General features: G+C 44.1%; 6 non-coding genes across 6 annotated transcripts; all 6 read left to right on the top strand.

The window, feature by feature from the left end:
- The first annotated feature begins 6,610 nt into the window (after positions 1–6,610).
- Positions 6,611–6,696, top strand: TRNAY-GUA (transfer RNA tyrosine (anticodon GUA)). The gene is given in 2 exon segments: positions 6,611–6,647; positions 6,661–6,696. It is a non-coding gene; the product is annotated as a tRNA-Tyr (tRNA).
- Positions 6,697–7,059: 363 nt separating this feature from the next.
- TRNAD-GUC (transfer RNA aspartic acid (anticodon GUC)) lies at positions 7,060–7,131 on the top strand. The gene has a single exon. It is a non-coding gene; the product is annotated as a tRNA-Asp (tRNA).
- A 6,611-nt stretch (positions 7,132–13,742) lies between these two features.
- TRNAY-GUA (transfer RNA tyrosine (anticodon GUA)) lies at positions 13,743–13,828 on the top strand. Its single transcript is given in 2 exon segments — positions 13,743–13,779; positions 13,793–13,828. It is a non-coding gene; the product is annotated as a tRNA-Tyr (tRNA).
- A 363-nt stretch (positions 13,829–14,191) lies between these two features.
- Positions 14,192–14,263, top strand: TRNAD-GUC (transfer RNA aspartic acid (anticodon GUC)). Its single transcript has one exon. It is a non-coding gene; the product is annotated as a tRNA-Asp (tRNA).
- A 6,610-nt stretch (positions 14,264–20,873) lies between these two features.
- On the top strand, positions 20,874–20,959 carry TRNAY-GUA (transfer RNA tyrosine (anticodon GUA)). Its single transcript is given in 2 exon segments — positions 20,874–20,910; positions 20,924–20,959. It is a non-coding gene; the product is annotated as a tRNA-Tyr (tRNA).
- Positions 20,960–21,322: 363 nt separating this feature from the next.
- On the top strand, positions 21,323–21,394 carry TRNAD-GUC (transfer RNA aspartic acid (anticodon GUC)). The gene has a single exon. It is a non-coding gene; the product is annotated as a tRNA-Asp (tRNA).
- Positions 21,395–22,235: the final 841 nt, after the last annotated feature.

Below are 22,235 nucleotides of genomic sequence, written 5' to 3'. Positions count from 1 at the left end.
ACTATGTTTATGACTTAACCATGTTTACACTTTAGAAATACATTTTGTTATTTGTTTCGTTTACAATCTCGACATTTTAGAAGTATTGCGATTTAATGTATATGAAGTGCACTGTATAATATGATCAGTGGCAGCATATAGAATTGTAATAAATACCAACACCGAGGCGCCTCTAGCAGAGCTGGCAGGCTTGGAAATCCAACAGAGAAAGCTTTCAACATGAAGGAATCAAGTTTTGGGAACACATTTGTACATTTTGATTTTAAGTTATGGACCACTTAGTCGACAGCGAATGTTTAATATTTACAGAAAAACAAAGTACTATGTGGTGAACAATTGGTACTGGCTGTTTTGCTTGATTATCAATTCCACGTAATCGCGTCATGGTTAATTTCAAATGTATTATAAGCTTCATCACTATTACTTTTTCTAGTTGCGCCTCTGATTTTCAACTAAAACTATATATCATCTATACAAACAATTAGAACCAAACTGTATCTTTTTTAATAACGAACGTACTTTTCTGAAATTGGAGTGAATGCAAGTTGTAGTAACGAAGAAACGTAGGCTTCCGGGTAGTGTATTGGTTATTCATGTTTTTAGGGTCGAGCCTGCGTTGCATGCGCTCGCGCATGCGTATCGCAGCGAGACGCTTTAGTGTTTAGAAAAGGGCTCGGAGCCCTGTCAACGTCACGTCAGTGTTTTTTATTGGTACGTGGGCTTGCCTAATAAAATCCGCTTGCTTTCATTAGTCGAAGGCACGCATAGGTCATGCCTTTTCCGGTGGCTCGCCCTCCTCCAGCGCAGCGACCAAGTACAGAAAACATGCGAGGCTCGCTGTTTTCCATCGGGCTCATGGACTTCTTTTTCTCTCATTCACGAGCGCGATCTCGCTTGGCAGAAGTCGAGCACTTTACATAATTAACTTCACTTTTTCGGGTTATGTACATAAATGCACTTTTGCCCGATAGGTGAAAAGTCGGGTTAGGAGTTTACAACGCGATCAGCTGTAACATGAGCAAACGCGAGACCCGTTGCATTGCAAATGCTTGTTTTAATAGTTTGTGTCTCCGTCAAGTATTCTCCATCTATTTAATGTAAATCTATTTAATGTGCAGTATCTCTTTCTTCGTGGTCTCCATGAATGCAGTGTGTCTTCCATGTCTGGTGTTTTATTCTGGCTTTTTGTATATCTTGGTCAGTCGGCGAAAGCGTAGGTTTAAGCCTGTGTGGTGATGTCTGGTCCACACTGCTGTAAAGAGAGCAGCGACCCCCGGCGAGGCTTCTTTCAGACTAAGGGGGGAGGTGATGAGAGACCTGGACACCTGTAAAGATACCTGTGAGCTCTCCAAAACAACAGAGCCCCTCCATGGGCTCTTGGCTAGGACGTTAGACTGAAGCTCTAAAGATCCCAGGTTTCCACAGTGACTTTTTGTTTGATATCCATTACCTTCAGTGCTGAGTAGTCAAACTTTAAACCCTCTCAAACTTGGTAAAATAAAACATTACTTTAACAACATCAATCTATTTCCCTCCACATTCCAGCTTCTTTCTTTCTTCACCCCTCATTTCTTTCTGAGCCCCCTTCAGTCCGTCTTTATTTTCTTTATTGGAACAAGTTTCTCAAAGCCCTACTCAGTGTGAGTCTCAGAACTGAGAGAATACTATCACAGGCTGTAAGTTCACTGCTAAGAGGAAAGTTTTACTCCTTGTATGAAGGTCCGAAAGAGTGGAGTGCAACTTTCCACAAACTACTATTTAAATACAATCTCCCGGACCTTCCGTAACCTGAGTCTAGACAGAAATATTTAGAATTCTTCTCTGAAAAAGTGGCAACCCTCCTGCAGGGCTTGAAAGCAGACAATACTCATCATTAGAATCCACAGCCAGCAACACTAGAAAACTGCCACTCATGACCAAGTTAGCAGCAAGTTGGGCCACGGGGATGCTCTCTATGCTTGAAACATCAGATAACTCACTAGAAAACTACCTGGAATTTGGCACCCAGACTCATCCTCAACCTCCCGCTCTGAATTCACATCTCACCATACCTCAGAGAGCTCCACTGTCTCCCGAAACAGAAATGAACTAATTTCAAACACCTTACATACACATTCAAGGCACAACACAACGTAGGCCCCACCTACTTGAACAGTTGCTTCTCTTTCCACAACCACCAAGAGACTTCCATCTACTCAGGGCTCCTACTCACACACATCCCATACATACAGAGAACCAGATCAGGAGGATGGGTGTTCTGTTGCATCACTCCTAAAGCATGGAATGGACTCCCATTTCACACAAGAGCATTTTATTCTCTTCTTCAATTCTGCAAGAAGTTGAAGACCTGCGTTTTTAATAAACCAACCTACCTTAGACAGGGCTACACACACACACGCCTGCTCAGCGCCAGGAAACCCTTGCAGGTGATTGCGTGCCTTACAAATACCCATTACGTTACAGATGCACCCCCAGGGCTCCACCAGATGTTTCACAGCAATGGGTGTGACAGAGCATAACATGGCTGTGCCTTTATGCTTTCTTTGGTAGAAGAGAAGGACAGCATTTACCTTCATATATTGTGTGAAAAACTATACCCATGTAAATGTGATGCATTAAAAGACCACAACATTATGGTGCCTTTGTGAGTGATATTACACTTGTTAGATATAAACTGCTTTTATGAAATGTTAACCAGATGCATTTATACCTTGGTATCTTAACAAATGATATATTTTATAGTCACTCATCATTTACTGTGTTTAAGACAATTGCATTTGTAAAAACATAACTAAAATGTGCTTCCATTCCATTGTTCAAGCTGGAGTTAAGGTCTGCCAATTCCTATGTTTAATTTCAACATGAAACTTGCTTTGTTTGTGCGCTATTTTTCTTTCGTCTGCAGGTGATAGGTAAGGAAGAGAGAGTTGGGTTGCCAAGGACGAAACTTGGTAACAAGGAGCTACAAGAACGGCTCCCTTACTATATTCCTGGGCATGGATGTAATCCAAGGTGGAGCAGATGTGTTCAGAAGAGGATAAAAGTGAATTGGACATAATTCACAATGGTGTCTTGTTAGTAATTGTTTCTTTGGGTGTGATGTCAGCTACTGGAAGGCTCTGGGGTGATTAAAGTGTTGTTCAGTTAGGCAGAGATTCAGAATCTTTTTGCCCCCTTGACTAGAGTGGACTCTAAGGGAAAGATAACTCTCCTTGACTAAGTGGCAGTCGCGACTCACAGGGGTTACCAGAGGTGGGGTGGAGAGCGGGGTGTGGGGAGGCAAGGAGAATATTAACAATATTAAAAAGTTAAAAAACTAAAAACTTACCTGCTCCGTCGCACCGCTGCTCCTCCGTCAGCAGCAGGCTCCCAGCCTGCCCTGCGGCCAATCCTGACGCTGCTCAGAGAAGCGTTAGGATTGGCTGGGAGTGCCCAGCCACGGTGCTCCCAGACAGACTGGGAGCCTGTGCCTGCTCTCTCCAGCCCGGCAGCAGTGTGCCCCAGATGGCCGGCCAAACACACATGTGCACTGAGGGGAGTGCACAGTGCACTCCCCTCACTGCTCGTCACCCCCAATGCCCCACCCCTTTATAATTCTCAGTATAATGTACATGCGACATCAGCTCCCGCGAGTTTCTGTAGTGTAGTGGTTATCACGTTCGCTGCCCCCGTGAAAGGTCGCGGGTTTGAAACTGGGCGGAAACACTTTTAACACTTCCATCTACCTTGTTCTGCATTATTATTAATATCTATGACCACCTAACTTGTTCTGCATTATTAATATATATGACGAGCGATACTTCTGTGCTACAATTTTAATTGATATCATCCATATAGTAACATATTTCAAATAAACAAGATAAGCAACGCATAGATGATGTAAACTGTGCAAAAGATATTAGCTCGCTTGTAATTAGTACGGGACTGAAAATTTTAAAATAATACAAAACTAAAGAAATGAATGTTAAATTATTAAAACTACAGCAGGTTCTACCGAGATTCAAACTCAGATCGCTGGACTCAAAGTCCAGAGTGCTAACCATTACACCATGGAACCTTCCATTGACAAGCATGAGGTGCGTTAGTAGTGAAATGACAGTATCCTGTAGTGTGCACGTCTCCTTGTAAAAGTCCTGATGTATTTCAGATGTCAGGTTATTAATGGCAAGGAACACAAGCATTGGCAAAGCCAATAGGTATCGCCTATGTGATAGCTACTGGTTTTGCCAGTGATTTAGCCATGCTGCAACATGGCTGAAAGTAAAGGAAAAAAGCTGTATATGACACAGCCAGCATTGATCACTTCATAGTGCTTTTTTTTACATTCATCCATGCTGCACTGAAGCCAGAGCTGCTGTACAATGTGGCTAAAAAAACATTCACAAAACCAATAGATCCCACATAGGCAAGATCTATTAGCTTTACCAAGGCTTGTTTGTCATCTGGAGCCATTGTGGTACTGCCATGAAAGAGCTGCCAACAATAGCCAGGCCCTGTTCATACTGCAATTCGGGTCATCATTCACACTGCTGTCAAGAAACCAGTAATGTTTTATAAAAACACAGCTGAGTGATTTGAGCTAAAAAAAAAATGTTTGCTCCTTAAGTGCATTTTTCAGTCCGGGGGGGGGGGGGGGATTACATACATTGCAGTGTTGAACCAACGCTTCTGCATTTCTGGGATGCATATGTTACACTTGTACTGATCCTGTTTTGTGATGACATTTGTGGCATATCAACGTGCTAAATAAAAAGACATTTGCGCTGACTAACCAGGGCAAATACGTTCAAATGACGATGCCCAATTGCTGTAGCATCAGTGCAGGGTATGTAATGTAGCGCCTGGGGTCTAGCTTCTATGCCCCAACCATAATCTCCCTTCTGGTGATGCGTGTCACGAGCTACACTTTATGTGGAAGCGCGAGGGATGCCTGAAGAAGTCAAAGACACGCAGGCAGCCGTGGGACTGACACTGTGCTCGAGAGCGCCTAGCAGCAGAGTTTCTAGGTGCTTCCAGGGGTGAGATGATGGCTGTCAGGCCTTTGCTGGGAGCCAGGGGGGGACGAGGAGTTTTCACAACAGATGCTTGTCTCAAAAAGGTGGGGTGGGCTAGGGCAGAGTCAGTCATGGGCAGCCTCCAAGATGGCTCACTAGTAAAGTGCCCCCTGCTGGTACCTGAGCATGACTTACAGGTCACATTCTTAAATCCGAGCCGAGTGGGCTCAACGCTTTTCCCTCACAAGGTATATAAAGTGGCTGCTATGAATACTGGTTATTTACGGTGCTATGAAGGTGACATATGGAAATAGCAAACACTTTAGAAATCAGGTCACTTTACTTTCCTTTTGTTGCACAAGAGCACAGAACCGGATGAGCAGCTCCTCACGTGCACTGTGGCTGGCCAGGGATGGACACTTTACAGAACCAGTGCTGAGCCTCTTAAGCAGAGCTGGATCTGTTCAAGTCTGTGCAAACCCTGGGCCTGCTCACAGCCTGGCAAGCTGCAGACAATGTTGGGTGCAGCCTTAAATGTGAAATCGTTCCAAGTTGCCACTGTTTGTAGTGAGTTTAACAGACACTGTCTCTGGCTTCCTTCCTGCACGAGGCCAGGTAGGAAGCAGTATCACTCCCCCCATCCTGTGTGTTAGAGAATGGTTTCCATTGCAGTGGGAGGCGGGGTCGTCCATGCCAGGTTTTCAAGGTGACCTCGGACGAGCTTAATATGTAACTGTTGTTCATTTCTGGCAATCATATATATATCTTGTGGATATCCTGCAAATCCGGCATGGATCCGACTCTACTGGACTTATGTTGGGCACCCTTGCACTAGAGCAAGGTTTTTTATGTAAAACTGGTAAGTGTTAATATTGTCATTGTTCACGCCTTCACCAATCACAGGGGGGGGCAACATGCCTGCATCCTCACCGCACACTCCCTATCATTCTTACACTGAGCGCCAAGCTTTCCAAAGTTTAAGAATCTACACAACTTTCAGCATTCCAGCTGAGTTCATTGGCCGACATACTTGTTGTGATGGTTTTGCCATTTTATTTCCTGAGCTGTACTTTTCTCAAGAAAGTTAGTTCCCATTATTTTTAATAAACCATTGAGAATGCTGAGAAATCACTTTGTGTGTCTGCGACAAGACACATTTATTTTTTTGAATTCTAAGTAAAGGTAATCAAGATGGAAAGACAATGGCTGTATGACTGACTTCAACAGAAAGCCCTCCCCCATGCTTGCTGCTGAAATATTGAGATATTAGAAAAGCACTGAAAATGTGCATTGCTAAAGCGGCATGTGTTTTCCAGAGTACGCAAATGAAGAGGAAAAGCACGCCTTGCCAATTAAAATGCAGAGTCACCCTTTGTAGTTATTGTGCGATGAGTTTCCAAAAAGTACTCCGGTGGTAGATGAAATGATGCTGATTGTAGGTTTGTGATGCTGGAGAATGAGATAGGCATCTGAAAATAAACAGCATGCATCCTGAAGACACAGCTTGATATGTGACCTCGGTCTTTAAATGCCCAGCACACATACACATGATCACCATGGGCCCCACTGCTGGCAGGTACATAACCTGAAGGCTGCAGTCACATGATGCTTCCGTCCCTTCGATAGCTCAGTTGGTAGAGCGGAGGACTGTAGTGGTGAAGCTGATATCCTTAGGTCGCTGGTTCAAATCCGGCTCGAAGGATTTTTTTTCGTATTTGCTCTTCATATTTCTTTTCACATTCTGAAATTAAAATACGCCATGTTTTGAAGCAACGACGCTAGAGCTTGACAATTGTTTTTGTCTCCCCCATTTTTCTCAGATGGCACCAAGAAGTGAATTTAGCCAGAGCAGAAATGGACGGAGGTGCAGCCGCTGATCCCAGTGACTGTCAGAGAGAGAAAAGGAGGAGTCTGTGCAGAGGAAGCTGTAAATCAGTGATACAAAGAGAGCGGCTCTTTCCTTGCACAGATGGGGTCAACACTGACATTTCTGTGGGTGCAGCGCCCCCAGCAGGGGGACAGGTAGAACAATCAGTAGGAGGTCAGGTACCAGGGAGTCATCAGTTCCTCGTTAGTATAGTGGTCAGTATCCCCGCCTGTCACGCGGGAGACCGGGGTTCAATTCCCCGACGGGGAGACTATGTTTATGACTTAACCATGTTTACACTTTAGAAATACATTTTGTTATTTGTTTCGTTTACAATCTCGACATTTTAGAAGTATTGCGATTTAATGTATATGAAGTGCACTGTATAATATGATCAGTGGCAGCATATAGAATTGTAATAAATACCAACACCGAGGCGCCTCTAGCAGAGCTGGCAGGCTTGGAAATCCAACAGAGAAAGCTTTCAACATGAAGGAATCAAGTTTTGGGAACACATTTGTACATTTTGATTTTAAGTTATGGACCACTTAGTCGACAGCGAATGTTTAATATTTACAGAAAAACAAAGTACTATGTGGTGAACAATTGGTACTGGCTGTTTTGCTTGATTATCAATTCCACGTAATCGCGTCATGGTTAATTTCAAATGTATTATAAGCTTCATCACTATTACTTTTTCTAGTTGCGCCTCTGATTTTCAACTAAAACTATATATCATCTATACAAACAATTAGAACCAAACTGTATCTTTTTTAATAACGAACGTACTTTTCTGAAATTGGAGTGAATGCAAGTTGTAGTAACGAAGAAACGTAGGCTTCCGGGTAGTGTATTGGTTATTCATGTTTTTAGGGTCGAGCCTGCGTTGCATGCGCTCGCGCATGCGTATCGCAGCGAGACGCTTTAGTGTTTAGAAAAGGGCTCGGAGCCCTGTCAACGTCACGTCAGTGTTTTTTATTGGTACGTGGGCTTGCCTAATAAAATCCGCTTGCTTTCATTAGTCGAAGGCACGCATAGGTCATGCCTTTTCCGGTGGCTCGCCCTCCTCCAGCGCAGCGACCAAGTACAGAAAACATGCGAGGCTCGCTGTTTTCCATCGGGCTCATGGACTTCTTTTTCTCTCATTCACGAGCGCGATCTCGCTTGGCAGAAGTCGAGCACTTTACATAATTAACTTCACTTTTTCGGGTTATGTACATAAATGCACTTTTGCCCGATAGGTGAAAAGTCGGGTTAGGAGTTTACAACGCGATCAGCTGTAACATGAGCAAACGCGAGACCCGTTGCATTGCAAATGCTTGTTTTAATAGTTTGTGTCTCCGTCAAGTATTCTCCATCTATTTAATGTAAATCTATTTAATGTGCAGTATCTCTTTCTTCGTGGTCTCCATGAATGCAGTGTGTCTTCCATGTCTGGTGTTTTATTCTGGCTTTTTGTATATCTTGGTCAGTCGGCGAAAGCGTAGGTTTAAGCCTGTGTGGTGATGTCTGGTCCACACTGCTGTAAAGAGAGCAGCGACCCCCGGCGAGGCTTCTTTCAGACTAAGGGGGGAGGTGATGAGAGACCTGGACACCTGTAAAGATACCTGTGAGCTCTCCAAAACAACAGAGCCCCTCCATGGGCTCTTGGCTAGGACGTTAGACTGAAGCTCTAAAGATCCCAGGTTTCCACAGTGACTTTTTGTTTGATATCCATTACCTTCAGTGCTGAGTAGTCAAACTTTAAACCCTCTCAAACTTGGTAAAATAAAACATTACTTTAACAACATCAATCTATTTCCCTCCACATTCCAGCTTCTTTCTTTCTTCACCCCTCATTTCTTTCTGAGCCCCCTTCAGTCCGTCTTTATTTTCTTTATTGGAACAAGTTTCTCAAAGCCCTACTCAGTGTGAGTCTCAGAACTGAGAGAATACTATCACAGGCTGTAAGTTCACTGCTAAGAGGAAAGTTTTACTCCTTGTATGAAGGTCCGAAAGAGTGGAGTGCAACTTTCCACAAACTACTATTTAAATACAATCTCCCGGACCTTCCGTAACCTGAGTCTAGACAGAAATATTTAGAATTCTTCTCTGAAAAAGTGGCAACCCTCCTGCAGGGCTTGAAAGCAGACAATACTCATCATTAGAATCCACAGCCAGCAACACTAGAAAACTGCCACTCATGACCAAGTTAGCAGCAAGTTGGGCCACGGGGATGCTCTCTATGCTTGAAACATCAGATAACTCACTAGAAAACTACCTGGAATTTGGCACCCAGACTCATCCTCAACCTCCCGCTCTGAATTCACATCTCACCATACCTCAGAGAGCTCCACTGTCTCCCGAAACAGAAATGAACTAATTTCAAACACCTTACATACACATTCAAGGCACAACACAACGTAGGCCCCACCTACTTGACCAGTTGCTTCTCTTTCCACAACCACCAAGAGACTTCCATCTACTCAGGGCTCCTACTCACACACATCCCATACATACAGAGAACCAGATCAGGAGGATGGGTGTTCTGTTGCATCACTCCTAAAGCATGGAATGGACTCCCATTTCACACAAGAGCATTTTATTCTCTTCTTCAATTCTGCAAGAAGTTGAAGACCTGCGTTTTTAATAAACCAACCTACCTTAGACAGGGCTACACACACACACGCCTGCTCAGCGCCAGGAAACCCTTGCAGGTGATTGCGTGCCTTACAAATACCCATTACGTTACAGATGCACCCCCAGGGCTCCACCAGATGTTTCACAGCAATGGGTGTGACAGAGCATAACATGGCTGTGCCTTTATGCTTTCTTTGGTAGAAGAGAAGGACAGCATTTACCTTCATATATTGTGTGAAAAACTATACCCATGTAAATGTGATGCATTAAAAGACCACAACATTATGGTGCCTTTGTGAGTGATATTACACTTGTTAGATATAAACTGCTTTTATGAAATGTTAACCAGATGCATTTATACCTTGGTATCTTAACAAATGATATATTTTATAGTCACTCATCATTTACTGTGTTTAAGACAATTGCATTTGTAAAAACATAACTAAAATGTGCTTCCATTCCATTGTTCAAGCTGGAGTTAAGGTCTGCCAATTCCTATGTTTAATTTCAACATGAAACTTGCTTTGTTTGTGCGCTATTTTTCTTTCGTCTGCAGGTGATAGGTAAGGAAGAGAGAGTTGGGTTGCCAAGGACGAAACTTGGTAACAAGGAGCTACAAGAACGGCTCCCTTACTATATTCCTGGGCATGGATGTAATCCAAGGTGGAGCAGATGTGTTCAGAAGAGGATAAAAGTGAATTGGACATAATTCACAATGGTGTCTTGTTAGTAATTGTTTCTTTGGGTGTGATGTCAGCTACTGGAAGGCTCTGGGGTGATTAAAGTGTTGTTCAGTTAGGCAGAGATTCAGAATCTTTTTGCCCCCTTGACTAGAGTGGACTCTAAGGGAAAGATAACTCTCCTTGACTAAGTGGCAGTCGCGACTCACAGGGGTTACCAGAGGTGGGGTGGAGAGCGGGGTGTGGGGAGGCAAGGAGAATATTAACAATATTAAAAAGTTAAAAAACTAAAAACTTACCTGCTCCGTCGCACCGCTGCTCCTCCGTCAGCAGCAGGCTCCCAGCCTGCCCTGCGGCCAATCCTGACGCTGCTCAGAGAAGCGTTAGGATTGGCTGGGAGTGCCCAGCCACGGTGCTCCCAGACAGACTGGGAGCCTGTGCCTGCTCTCTCCAGCCCGGCAGCAGTGTGCCCCAGATGGCCGGCCAAACACACATGTGCACTGAGGGGAGTGCACAGTGCACTCCCCTCACTGCTCGTCACCCCCAATGCCCCACCCCTTTATAATTCTCAGTATAATGTACATGCGACATCAGCTCCCGCGAGTTTCTGTAGTGTAGTGGTTATCACGTTCGCTGCCCCCGTGAAAGGTCGCGGGTTTGAAACTGGGCGGAAACCACTTTTAACACTTCCATCTACCTTGTTCTGCATTATTATTAATATCTATGACCACCTAACTTGTTCTGCATTATTAATATATATGACGAGCGATACTTCTGTGCTACAATTTTAATTGATATCATCCATATAGTAACATATTTCAAATAAACAAGATAAGCAACGCATAGATGATGTAAACTGTGCAAAAGATATTAGCTCGCTTGTAATTAGTACGGGACTGAAAATTTTAAAATAATACAAAACTAAAGAAATGAATGTTAAATTATTAAAACTACAGCAGGTTCTACCGAGATTCAAACTCAGATCGCTGGACTCAAAGTCCAGAGTGCTAACCATTACACCATGGAACCTTCCATTGACAAGCATGAGGTGCGTTAGTAGTGAAATGACAGTATCCTGTAGTGTGCACGTCTCCTTGTAAAAGTCCTGATGTTTTTCAGATGTCAGGTTATTAATGGCAAGGAACACAAGCATTGGCAAAGCCAATAGGTATCGCCTATGTGATAGCTACTGGTTTTGCCAGTGATTTAGCCATGCTGCAACATGGCTGAAAGTAAAGGAAAAAAGCTGTATATGACACAGCCAGCATTGATCACTTCATAGTGCTTTTTTTTACATTCATCCATGCTGCACTGAAGCCAGAGCTGCTGTACAATGTGGCTAAAAAAACATTCACAAAACCAATAGATCCCACATAGGCAAGATCTATTAGCTTTACCAAGGCTTGTTTGTCATCTGGAGCCATTGTGGTACTGCCATGAAAGAGCTGCCAACAATAGCCAGGCCCTGTTCATACTGCAATTCGGGTCATCATTCACACTGCTGTCAAGAAACCAGTAATGTTTTATAAAAACACAGCTGAGTGATTTGAGCTAAAAAAAAAGTGTTTGCTCCTTAAGTGCATTTTTCAGTCCGGGGGGGGGGGGGGGATTACATACATTGCAGTGTTGAACCAACGCTTCTGCATTTCTGGGATGCATATGTTACACTTGTACTGATCCTGTTTTGTGATGACATTTGTGGCATATCAACGTGCTAAATAAAAAGACATTTGCGCTGACTAACCAGGGCAAATACGTTCAAATGACGATGCCCAATTGCTGTAGCATCAGTGCAGGGTATGTAATGTAGCGCCTGGGGTCTAGCTTCTATGCCCCAACCATAATCTCCCTTCTGGTGATGCGTGTCACGAGCTACACTTTATGTGGAAGCGCGAGGGATGCCTGAAGAAGTCAAAGACACGCAGGCAGCCGTGGGACTGACACTGTGCTCGAGAGCGCCTAGCAGCAGAGTTTCTAGGTGCTTCCAGGGGTGAGATGATGGCTGTCAGGCCTTTGCTGGGAGCCAGGGGGGGACGAGGAGTTTTCACAACAGATGCTTGTCTCAAAAAGGTGGGGTGGGCTAGGGCAGAGTCAGTCATGGGCAGCCTCCAAGATGGCTCACTAGTAAAGTGCCCCCTGCTGGTACCTGAGCATGACTTACAGGTCACATTCTTAAATCCGAGCCGAGTGGGCTCAACGCTTTTCCCTCACAAGGTATATAAAGTGGCTGCTATGAATACTGGTTATTTACGGTGCTATGAAGGTGACATATGGAAATAGCAAACACTTTAGAAATCAGGTCACTTTACTTTCCTTTTGTTGCACAAGAGCACAGAACCGGATGAGCAGCTCCTCACGTGCACTGTGGCTGGCCAGGGATGGACACTTTACAGAACCAGTGCTGAGCCTCTTAAGCAGAGCTGGATCTGTTCAAGTCTGTGCAAACCCTGGGCCTGCTCACAGCCTGGCAAGCTGCAGACAATGTTGGGTGCAGCCTTAAATGTGAAATCGTTCCAAGTTGCCACTGTTTGTAGTGAGTTTAACAGACACTGTCTCTGGCTTCCTTCCTGCACGAGGCCAGGTAGGAAGCAGTATCACTCCCCCCATCCTGTGTGTTAGAGAATGGTTTCCATTGCAGTGGGAGGCGGGGTCGTCCATGCCAGGTTTTCAAGGTGACCTCGGACGAGCTTAATATGTAACTGTTGTTCATTTCTGGCAATCATATATATATCTTGTGGATATCCTGCAAATCCGGCATGGATCCGACTCTACTGGACTTATGTTGGGCACCCTTGCACTAGAGCAAGGTTTTTTATGTAAAACTGGTAAGTGTTAATATTGTCATTGTTCACGCCTTCACCAATCACAGGGGGGGGCAACATGCCTGCATCCTCACCGCACACTCCCTATCATTCTTACACTGAGCGCCAAGCTTTCCAAAGTTTAAGAATCTACACAACTTTCAGCATTCCTGCTGAGTTCATTGGCCGACATACTTGTTGTGATGGTTTTGCCATTTTATTTCCTGAGCTGTACTTTTCTCAAGAAAGTTAGTTCCCATTATTTTTAATAAACCATTGAGAATGCTGAGAAATCACTTTGTGCGTCTGCGACAAGACACATTTATTTTTTTGAATTCTAAGTAAAGGTAATCAAGATGGAAAGACAATGGCTGTATGACTGACTTCAACAGAAAGCCCTCCCCCATGCTTGCTGCTGAAATATTGAGATATTAGAAAAGCACTGAAAATGTGCATTGCTAAAGCGGCATGTGTTTTCCAGAGTACGCAAATGAAGAGGAAAAGCACGCCTTGCCAATTAAAATGCAGAGTCACCCTTTGTAGTTATTGTGCGATGAGTTTCCAAAAAGTACTCCGGTGGTAGATGAAATGATGCTGATTGTAGGTTTGTGATGCTGGAGAATGAGATAGGCATCTGAAAATAAACAGCATGCATCCTGAAGACACAGCTTGATATGTGACCTCGGTCTTTAAATGCCCAGCACACATACACATGATCACCATGGGCCCCACTGCTGGCAGGTACATAACCTGAAGGCTGCAGTCACATGATGCTTCCGTCCCTTCGATAGCTCAGTTGGTAGAGCGGAGGACTGTAGTGGTGAAGCTGATATCCTTAGGTCGCTGGTTCAAATCCGGCTCGAAGGATTTTTTTTCGTATTTGCTCTTCATATTTCTTTTCACATTCTGAAATTAAAATACGCCATGTTTTGAAGCAACGACGCTAGAGCTTGACAATTGTTTTTGTCTCCCCCATTTTTCTCAGATGGCACCAAGAAGTGAATTTAGCCAGAGCAGAAATGGACGGAGGTGCAGCCGCTGATCCCAGTGACTGTCAGAGAGAGAAAAGGAGGAGTCTGTGCAGAGGAAGCTGTAAATCAGTGATACAAAGAGAGCGGCTCTTTCCTTGCACAGATGGGGTCAACACTGACATTTCTGTGGGTGCAGCGCCCCCAGCAGGGGGACAGGTAGAACAATCAGTAGGAGGTCAGGTACCAGGGAGTCATCAGTTCCTCGTTAGTATAGTGGTCAGTATCCCCGCCTGTCACGCGGGAGACCGGGGTTCAATTCCCCGACGGGGAGACTATGTTTATGACTTAACCATGTTTACACTTTAGAAATACATTTTGTTATTTGTTTCGTTTACAATCTCGACATTTTAGAAGTATTGCGATTTAATGTATATGAAGTGCACTGTATAATATGATCAGTGGCAGCATATAGAATTGTAATAAATACCAACACCGAGGCGCCTCTAGCAGAGCTGGCAGGCTTGGAAATCCAACAGAGAAAGCTTTCAACATGAAGGAATCAAGTTTTGGGAACACATTTGTACATTTTGATTTTAAGTTATGGACCACTTAGTCGACAGCGAATGTTTAATATTTACAGAAAAACAAAGTACTATGTGGTGAACAATTGGTACTGGCTGTTTTGCTTGATTATCAATTCCACGTAATCGCGTCATGGTTAATTTCAAATGTATTATAAGCTTCATCACTATTACTTTTTCTAGTTGCGCCTCTGATTTTCAACTAAAACTATATATCATCTATACAAACAATTAGAACCAAACTGTATCTTTTTTAATAACGAACGTACTTTTCTGAAATTGGAGTGAATGCAAGTTGTAGTAACGAAGAAACGTAGGCTTCCGGGTAGTGTATTGGTTATTCATGTTTTTAGGGTCGAGCCTGCGTTGCATGCGCTCGCGCATGCGTATCGCAGCGAGACGCTTTAGTGTTTAGAAAAGGGCTCGGAGCCCTGTCAACGTCACGTCAGTGTTTTTTATTGGTACGTGGGCTTGCCTAATAAAATCCGCTTGCTTTCATTAGTCGAAGGCACGCATAGGTCATGCCTTTTCCGGTGGCTCGCCCTCCTCCAGCGCAGCGACCAAGTACAGAAAACATGCGAGGCTCGCTGTTTTCCATCGGGCTCATGGACTTCTTTTTCTCTCATTCACGAGCGCGATCTCGCTTGGCAGAAGTCGAGCACTTTACATAATTAACTTCACTTTTTCGGGTTATGTACATAAATGCACTTTTGCCCGATAGGTGAAAAGTCGGGTTAGGAGTTTACAACGCGATCAGCTGTAACATGAGCAAACGCGAGACCCGTTGCATTGCAAATGCTTGTTTTAATAGTTTGTGTCTCCGTCAAGTATTCTCCATCTATTTAATGTAAATCTATTTAATGTGCAGTATCTCTTTCTTCGTGGTCTCCATGAATGCAGTGTGTCTTCCATGTCTGGTGTTTTATTCTGGCTTTTTGTATATCTTGGTCAGTCGGCGAAAGCGTAGGTTTAAGCCTGTGTGGTGATGTCTGGTCCACACTGCTGTAAAGAGAGCAGCGACCCCCGGCGAGGCTTCTTTCAGACTAAGGGGGGAGGTGATGAGAGACCTGGACACCTGTAAAGATACCTGTGAGCTCTCCAAAACAACAGAGCCCCTCCATGGGCTCTTGGCTAGGACGTTAGACTGAAGCTCTAAAGATCCCAGGTTTCCACAGTGACTTTTTGTTTGATATCCATTACCTTCAGTGCTGAGTAGTCAAACTTTAAACCCTCTCAAACTTGGTAAAATAAAACATTACTTTAACAACATCAATCTATTTCCCTCCACATTCCAGCTTCTTTCTTTCTTCACCCCTCATTTCTTTCTGAGCCCCCTTCAGTCCGTCTTTATTTTCTTTATTGGAACAAGTTTCTCAAAGCCCTACTCAGTGTGAGTCTCAGAACTGAGAGAATACTATCACAGGCTGTAAGTTCACTGCTAAGAGGAAAGTTTTACTCCTTGTATGAAGGTCCGAAAGAGTGGAGTGCAACTTTCCACAAACTACTATTTAAATACAATCTCCCGGACCTTCCGTAACCTGAGTCTAGACAGAAATATTTAGAATTCTTCTCTGAAAAAGTGGCAACCCTCCTGCAGGGCTTGAAAGCAGACAATACTCATCATTAGAATCCACAGCCAGCAACACTAGAAAACTGCCACTCATGACCAAGTTAGCAGCAAGTTGGGCCACGGGGATGCTCTCTATGCTTGAAACATCAGATAACTCACTAGAAAACTACCTGGAATTTGGCACCCAGACTCATCCTCAACCTCCCGCTCTGAATTCACATCTCACCATACCTCAGAGAGCTCCACTGTCTCCCGAAACAGAAATGAACTAATTTCAAACACCTTACATACACATTCAAGGCACAACACAACGTAGGCCCCACCTACTTGACCAGTTGCTTCTCTTTCCACAACCACCAAGAGACTTCCATCTACTCAGGGCTCCTACTCACACACATCCCATACATACAGAGAACCAGATCAGGAGGATGGGTGTTCTGTTGCATCACTCCTAAAGCATGGAATGGACTCCCATTTCACACAAGAGCATTTTATTCTCTTCTTCAATTCTGCAAGAAGTTGAAGACCTGCGTTTTTAATAAACCAACCTACCTTAGACAGGGCTACACACACACACGCCTGCTCAGCGCCAGGAAACCCTTGCAGGTGATTGCGTGCCTTACAAATACCCATTACGTTACAGATGCACCCCCAGGGCTCCACCAGATGTTTCACAGCAATGGGTGTGACAGAGCATAACATGGCTGTGCCTTTATGCTTTCTTTGGTAGAAGAGAAGGACAGCATTTACCTTCATATATTGTGTGAAAAACTATACCCATGTAAATGTGATGCATTAAAAGACCACAACATTATGGTGCCTTTGTGAGTGATATTACACTTGTTAGATATAAACTGCTTTTATGAAATGTTAACCAGATGCATTTATACCTTGGTATCTTAACAAATGATATATTTTATAGTCACTCATCATTTACTGTGTTTAAGACAATTGCATTTGTAAAAACATAACTAAAATGTGCTTCCATTCCATTGTTCAAGCTGGAGTTAAGGTCTGCCAATTCCTATGTTTAATTTCAACATGAAACTTGCTTTGTTTGTGCGCTATTTTTCTTTCGTCTGCAGGTGATAGGTAAGGAAGAGAGAGTTGGGTTGCCAAGGACGAAACTTGGTAACAAGGAGCTACAAGAACGGCTCCCTTACTATATTCCTGGGCATGGATGTAATCCAAGGTGGAGCAGATGTGTTCAGAAGAGGATAAAAGTGAATTGGACATAATTCACAATGGTGTCTTGTTAGTAATTGTTTCTTTGGGTGTGATGTCAGCTACTGGAAGGCTCTGGGGTGATTAAAGTGTTGTTCAGTTAGGCAGAGATTCAGAATCTTTTTGCCCCCTTGACTAGAGTGGACTCTAAGGGAAAGATAACTCTCCTTGACTAAGTGGCAGTCGCGACTCACAGGGGTTACCAGAGGTGGGGTGGAGAGCGGGGTGTGGGGAGGCAAGGAGAATATTAACAATATTAAAAAGTTAAAAAACTAAAAACTTACCTGCTCCGTCGCACCGCTGCTCCTCCGTCAGCAGCAGGCTCCCAGCCTGCCCTGCGGCCAATCCTGACGCTGCTCAGAGAAGCGTTAGGATTGGCTGGGAGTGCCCAGCCACGGTGCTCCCAGACAGACTGGGAGCCTGTGCCTGCTCTCTCCAGCCCGGCAGCAGTGTGCCCCAGATGGCCGGCCAAACACACATGTGCACTGAGGGGAGTGCACAGTGCACTCCCCTCACTGCTCGTCACCCCCAATGCCCCACCCCTTTATAATTCTCAGTATAATGTACATGCGACATCAGCTCCCGCGAGTTTCTGTAGTGTAGTGGTTATCACGTTCGCTGCCCCCGTGAAAGGTCGCGGGTTTGAAACTGGGCGGAAACACTTTTAACACTTCCATCTACCTTGTTCTGCATTATTATTAATATCTATGACCACCTAACTTGTTCTGCATTATTAATATATATGACGAGCGATACTTCTGTGCTACAATTTTAATTGATATCATCCATATAGTAACATATTTCAAATAAACAAGATAAGCAACGCATAGATGATGTAAACTGTGCAAAAGATATTAGCTCGCTTGTAATTAGTACGGGACTGAAAATTTTAAAATAATACAAAACTAAAGAAATGAATGTTAAATTATTAAAACTACAGCAGGTTCTACCGAGATTCAAACTCAGATCGCTGGACTCAAAGTCCAGAGTGCTAACCATTACACCATGGAACCTTCCATTGACAAGCATGAGGTGCGTTAGTAGTGAAATGACAGTATCCTGTAGTGTGCACGTCTCCTTGTAAAAGTCCTGATGTTTTTCAGATGTCAGGTTATTAATGGCAAGGAACACAAGCATTGGCAAAGCCAATAGGTATCGCCTATGTGATAGCTACTGGTTTTGCCAGTGATTTAGCCATGCTGCAACATGGCTGAAAGTAAAGGAAAAAAGCTGTATATGACACAGCCAGCATTGATCACTTCATAGTGCTTTTTTTTACATTCATCCATGCTGCACTGAAGCCAGAGCTGCTGTACAATGTGGCTAAAAAAACATTCACAAAACCAATAGATCCCACATAGGCAAGATCTATTAGCTTTACCAAGGCTTGTTTGTCATCTGGAGCCATTGTGGTACTGCCATGAAAGAGCTGCCAACAATAGCCAGGCCCTGTTCATACTGCAATTCGGGTCATCATTCACACTGCTGTCAAGAAACCAGTAATGTTTTATAAAAACACAGCTGAGTGATTTGAGCTAAAAAAAAAGTGTTTGCTCCTTAAGTGCATTTTTCAGTCCGGGGGGGGGGGGGGGATTACATACATTGCAGTGTTGAACCAACGCTTCTGCATTTCTGGGATGCATATGTTACACTTGTACTGATCCTGTTTTGTGATGACATTTGTGGCATATCAACGTGCTAAATAAAAAGACATTTGCGCTGACTAACCAGGGCAAATACGTTCAAATGACGATGCCCAATTGCTGTAGCATCAGTGCAGGGTATGTAATGTAGCGCCTGGGGTCTAGCTTCTATGCCCCAACCATAATCTCCCTTCTGGTGATGCGTGTCACGAGCTACACTTTATGTGGAAGCGCGAGGGATGCCTGAAGAAGTCAAAGACACGCAGGCAGCCGTGGGACTGACACTGTGCTCGAGAGCGCCTAGCAGCAGAGTTTCTAGGTGCTTCCAGGGGTGAGATGATGGCTGTCAGGCCTTTGCTGGGAGCCAGGGGGGGACGAGGAGTTTTCACAACAGATGCTTGTCTCAAAAAGGTGGGGTGGGCTAGGGCAGAGTCAGTCATGGGCAGCCTCCAAGATGGCTCACTAGTAAAGTGCCCCCTGCTGGTACCTGAGCATGACTTACAGGTCACATTCTTAAATCCGAGCCGAGTGGGCTCAACGCTTTTCCCTCACAAGGTATATAAAGTGGCTGCTATGAATACTGGTTATTTACGGTGCTATGAAGGTGACATATGGAAATAGCAAACACTTTAGAAATCAGGTCACTTTACTTTCCTTTTGTTGCACAAGAGCACAGAACCGGATGAGCAGCTCCTCACGTGCACTGTGGCTGGCCAGGGATGGACACTTTACAGAACCAGTGCTGAGCCTCTTAAGCAGAGCTGGATCTGTTCAAGTCTGTGCAAACCCTGGGCCTGCTCACAGCCTGGCAAGCTGCAGACAATGTTGGGTGCAGCCTTAAATGTGAAATCGTTCCAAGTTGCCACTGTTTGTAGTGAGTTTAACAGACACTGTCTCTGGCTTCCTTCCTGCACGAGGCCAGGTAGGAAGCAGTATCACTCCCCCCATCCTGTGTGTTAGAGAATGGTTTCCATTGCAGTGGGAGGCGGGGTCGTCCATGCCAGGTTTTCAAGGTGACCTCGGACGAGCTTAATATGTAACTGTTGTTCATTTCTGGCAATCATATATATATCTTGTGGATATCCTGCAAATCCGGCATGGATCCGACTCTACTGGACTTATGTTGGGCACCCTTGCACTAGAGCAAGGTTTTTTATGTAAAACTGGTAAGTGTTAATATTGTCATTGTTCACGCCTTCACCAATCACAGGGGGGGGCAACATGCCTGCATCCTCACCGCACACTCCCTATCATTCTTACACTGAGCGCCAAGCTTTCCAAAGTTTAAGAATCTACACAACTTTCAGCATTCCTGCTGAGTTCATTGGCCGACATACTTGTTGTGATGGTTTTGCCATTTTATTTCCTGAGCTGTACTTTTCTCAAGAAAGTTAGTTCCCATTATTTTTAATAAACCATTGAGAATGCTGAGAAATCACTTTGTGCGTCTGCGACAAGACACATTTATTTTTTTGAATTCTAAGTAAAGGTAATCAAGATGGAAAGACAATGGCTGTATGACTGACTTCAACAGAAAGCCCTCCCCCATGCTTGCTGCTGAAATATTGAGATATTAGAAAAGCACTGAAAATGTGCATTGCTAAAGCGGCATGTGTTTTCCAGAGTACGCAAATGAAGAGGAAAAGCACGCCTTGCCAATTAAAATGCAGAGTCACCCTTTGTAGTTATTGTGCGATGAGTTTCCAAAAAGTACTCCGGTGGTAGATGAAATGATGCTGATTGTAGGTTTGTGATGCTGGAGAATGAGATAGGCATCTGAAAATAAACAGCATGCATCCTGAAGACACAGCTTGATATGTGACCTCGGTCTTTAAATGCCCAGCACACATACACATGATCACCATGGGCCCCACTGCTGGCAGGTACATAACCTGAAGGCTGCAGTCACATGATGCTTCCGTCCCTTCGATAGCTCAGTTGGTAGAGCGGAGGACTGTAGTGGTGAAGCTGATATCCTTAGGTCGCTGGTTCAAATCCGGCTCGAAGGATTTTTTTTCGTATTTGCTCTTCATATTTCTTTTCACATTCTGAAATTAAAATACGCCATGTTTTGAAGCAACGACGCTAGAGCTTGACAATTGTTTTTGTCTCCCCCATTTTTCTCAGATGGCACCAAGAAGTGAATTTAGCCAGAGCAGAAATGGACGGAGGTGCAGCCGCTGATCCCAGTGACTGTCAGAGAGAGAAAAGGAGGAGTCTGTGCAGAGGAAGCTGTAAATCAGTGATACAAAGAGAGCGGCTCTTTCCTTGCACAGATGGGGTCAACACTGACATTTCTGTGGGTGCAGCGCCCCCAGCAGGGGGACAGGTAGAACAATCAGTAGGAGGTCAGGTACCAGGGAGTCATCAGTTCCTCGTTAGTATAGTGGTCAGTATCCCCGCCTGTCACGCGGGAGACCGGGGTTCAATTCCCCGACGGGGAGACTATGTTTATGACTTAACCATGTTTACACTTTAGAAATACATTTTGTTATTTGTTTCGTTTACAATCTCGACATTTTAGAAGTATTGCGATTTAATGTATATGAAGTGCACTGTATAATATGATCAGTGGCAGCATATAGAATTGTAATAAATACCAACACCGAGGCGCCTCTAGCAGAGCTGGCAGGCTTGGAAATCCAACAGAGAAAGCTTTCAACATGAAGGAATCAAGTTTTGGGAACACATTTGTACATTTTGATTTTAAGTTATGGACCACTTAGTCGACAGCGAATGTTTAATATTTACAGAAAAACAAAGTACTATGTGGTGAACAATTGGTACTGGCTGTTTTGCTTGATTATCAATTCCACGTAATCGCGTCATGGTTAATTTCAAATGTATTATAAGCTTCATCACTATTACTTTTTCTAGTTGCGCCTCTGATTTTCAACTAAAACTATATATCATCTATACAAACAATTAGAACCAAACTGTATCTTTTTTAATAACGAACGTACTTTTCTGAAATTGGAGTGAATGCAAGTTGTAGTAACGAAGAAACGTAGGCTTCCGGGTAGTGTATTGGTTATTCATGTTTTTAGGGTCGAGCCTGCGTTGCATGCGCTCGCGCATGCGTATCGCAGCGAGACGCTTTAGTGTTTAGAAAAGGGCTCGGAGCCCTGTCAACGTCACGTCAGTGTTTTTTATTGGTACGTGGGCTTGCCTAATAAAATCCGCTTGCTTTCATTAGTCGAAGGCACGCATAGGTCATGCCTTTTCCGGTGGCTCGCCCTCCTCCAGCGCAGCGACCAAGTACAGAAAACATGCGAGGCTCGCTGT

The sequence above is a fragment of the Pleurodeles waltl genome, unplaced genomic scaffold, assembly GCF_031143425.1.
Source record: "Pleurodeles waltl isolate 20211129_DDA unplaced genomic scaffold, aPleWal1.hap1.20221129 scaffold_491, whole genome shotgun sequence".
NCBI classification, from domain to species: Eukaryota; Metazoa; Chordata; class Amphibia; order Caudata; family Salamandridae; genus Pleurodeles; species Pleurodeles waltl.
This window is presented reverse-complemented; position numbering and strand designations above follow the sequence as displayed.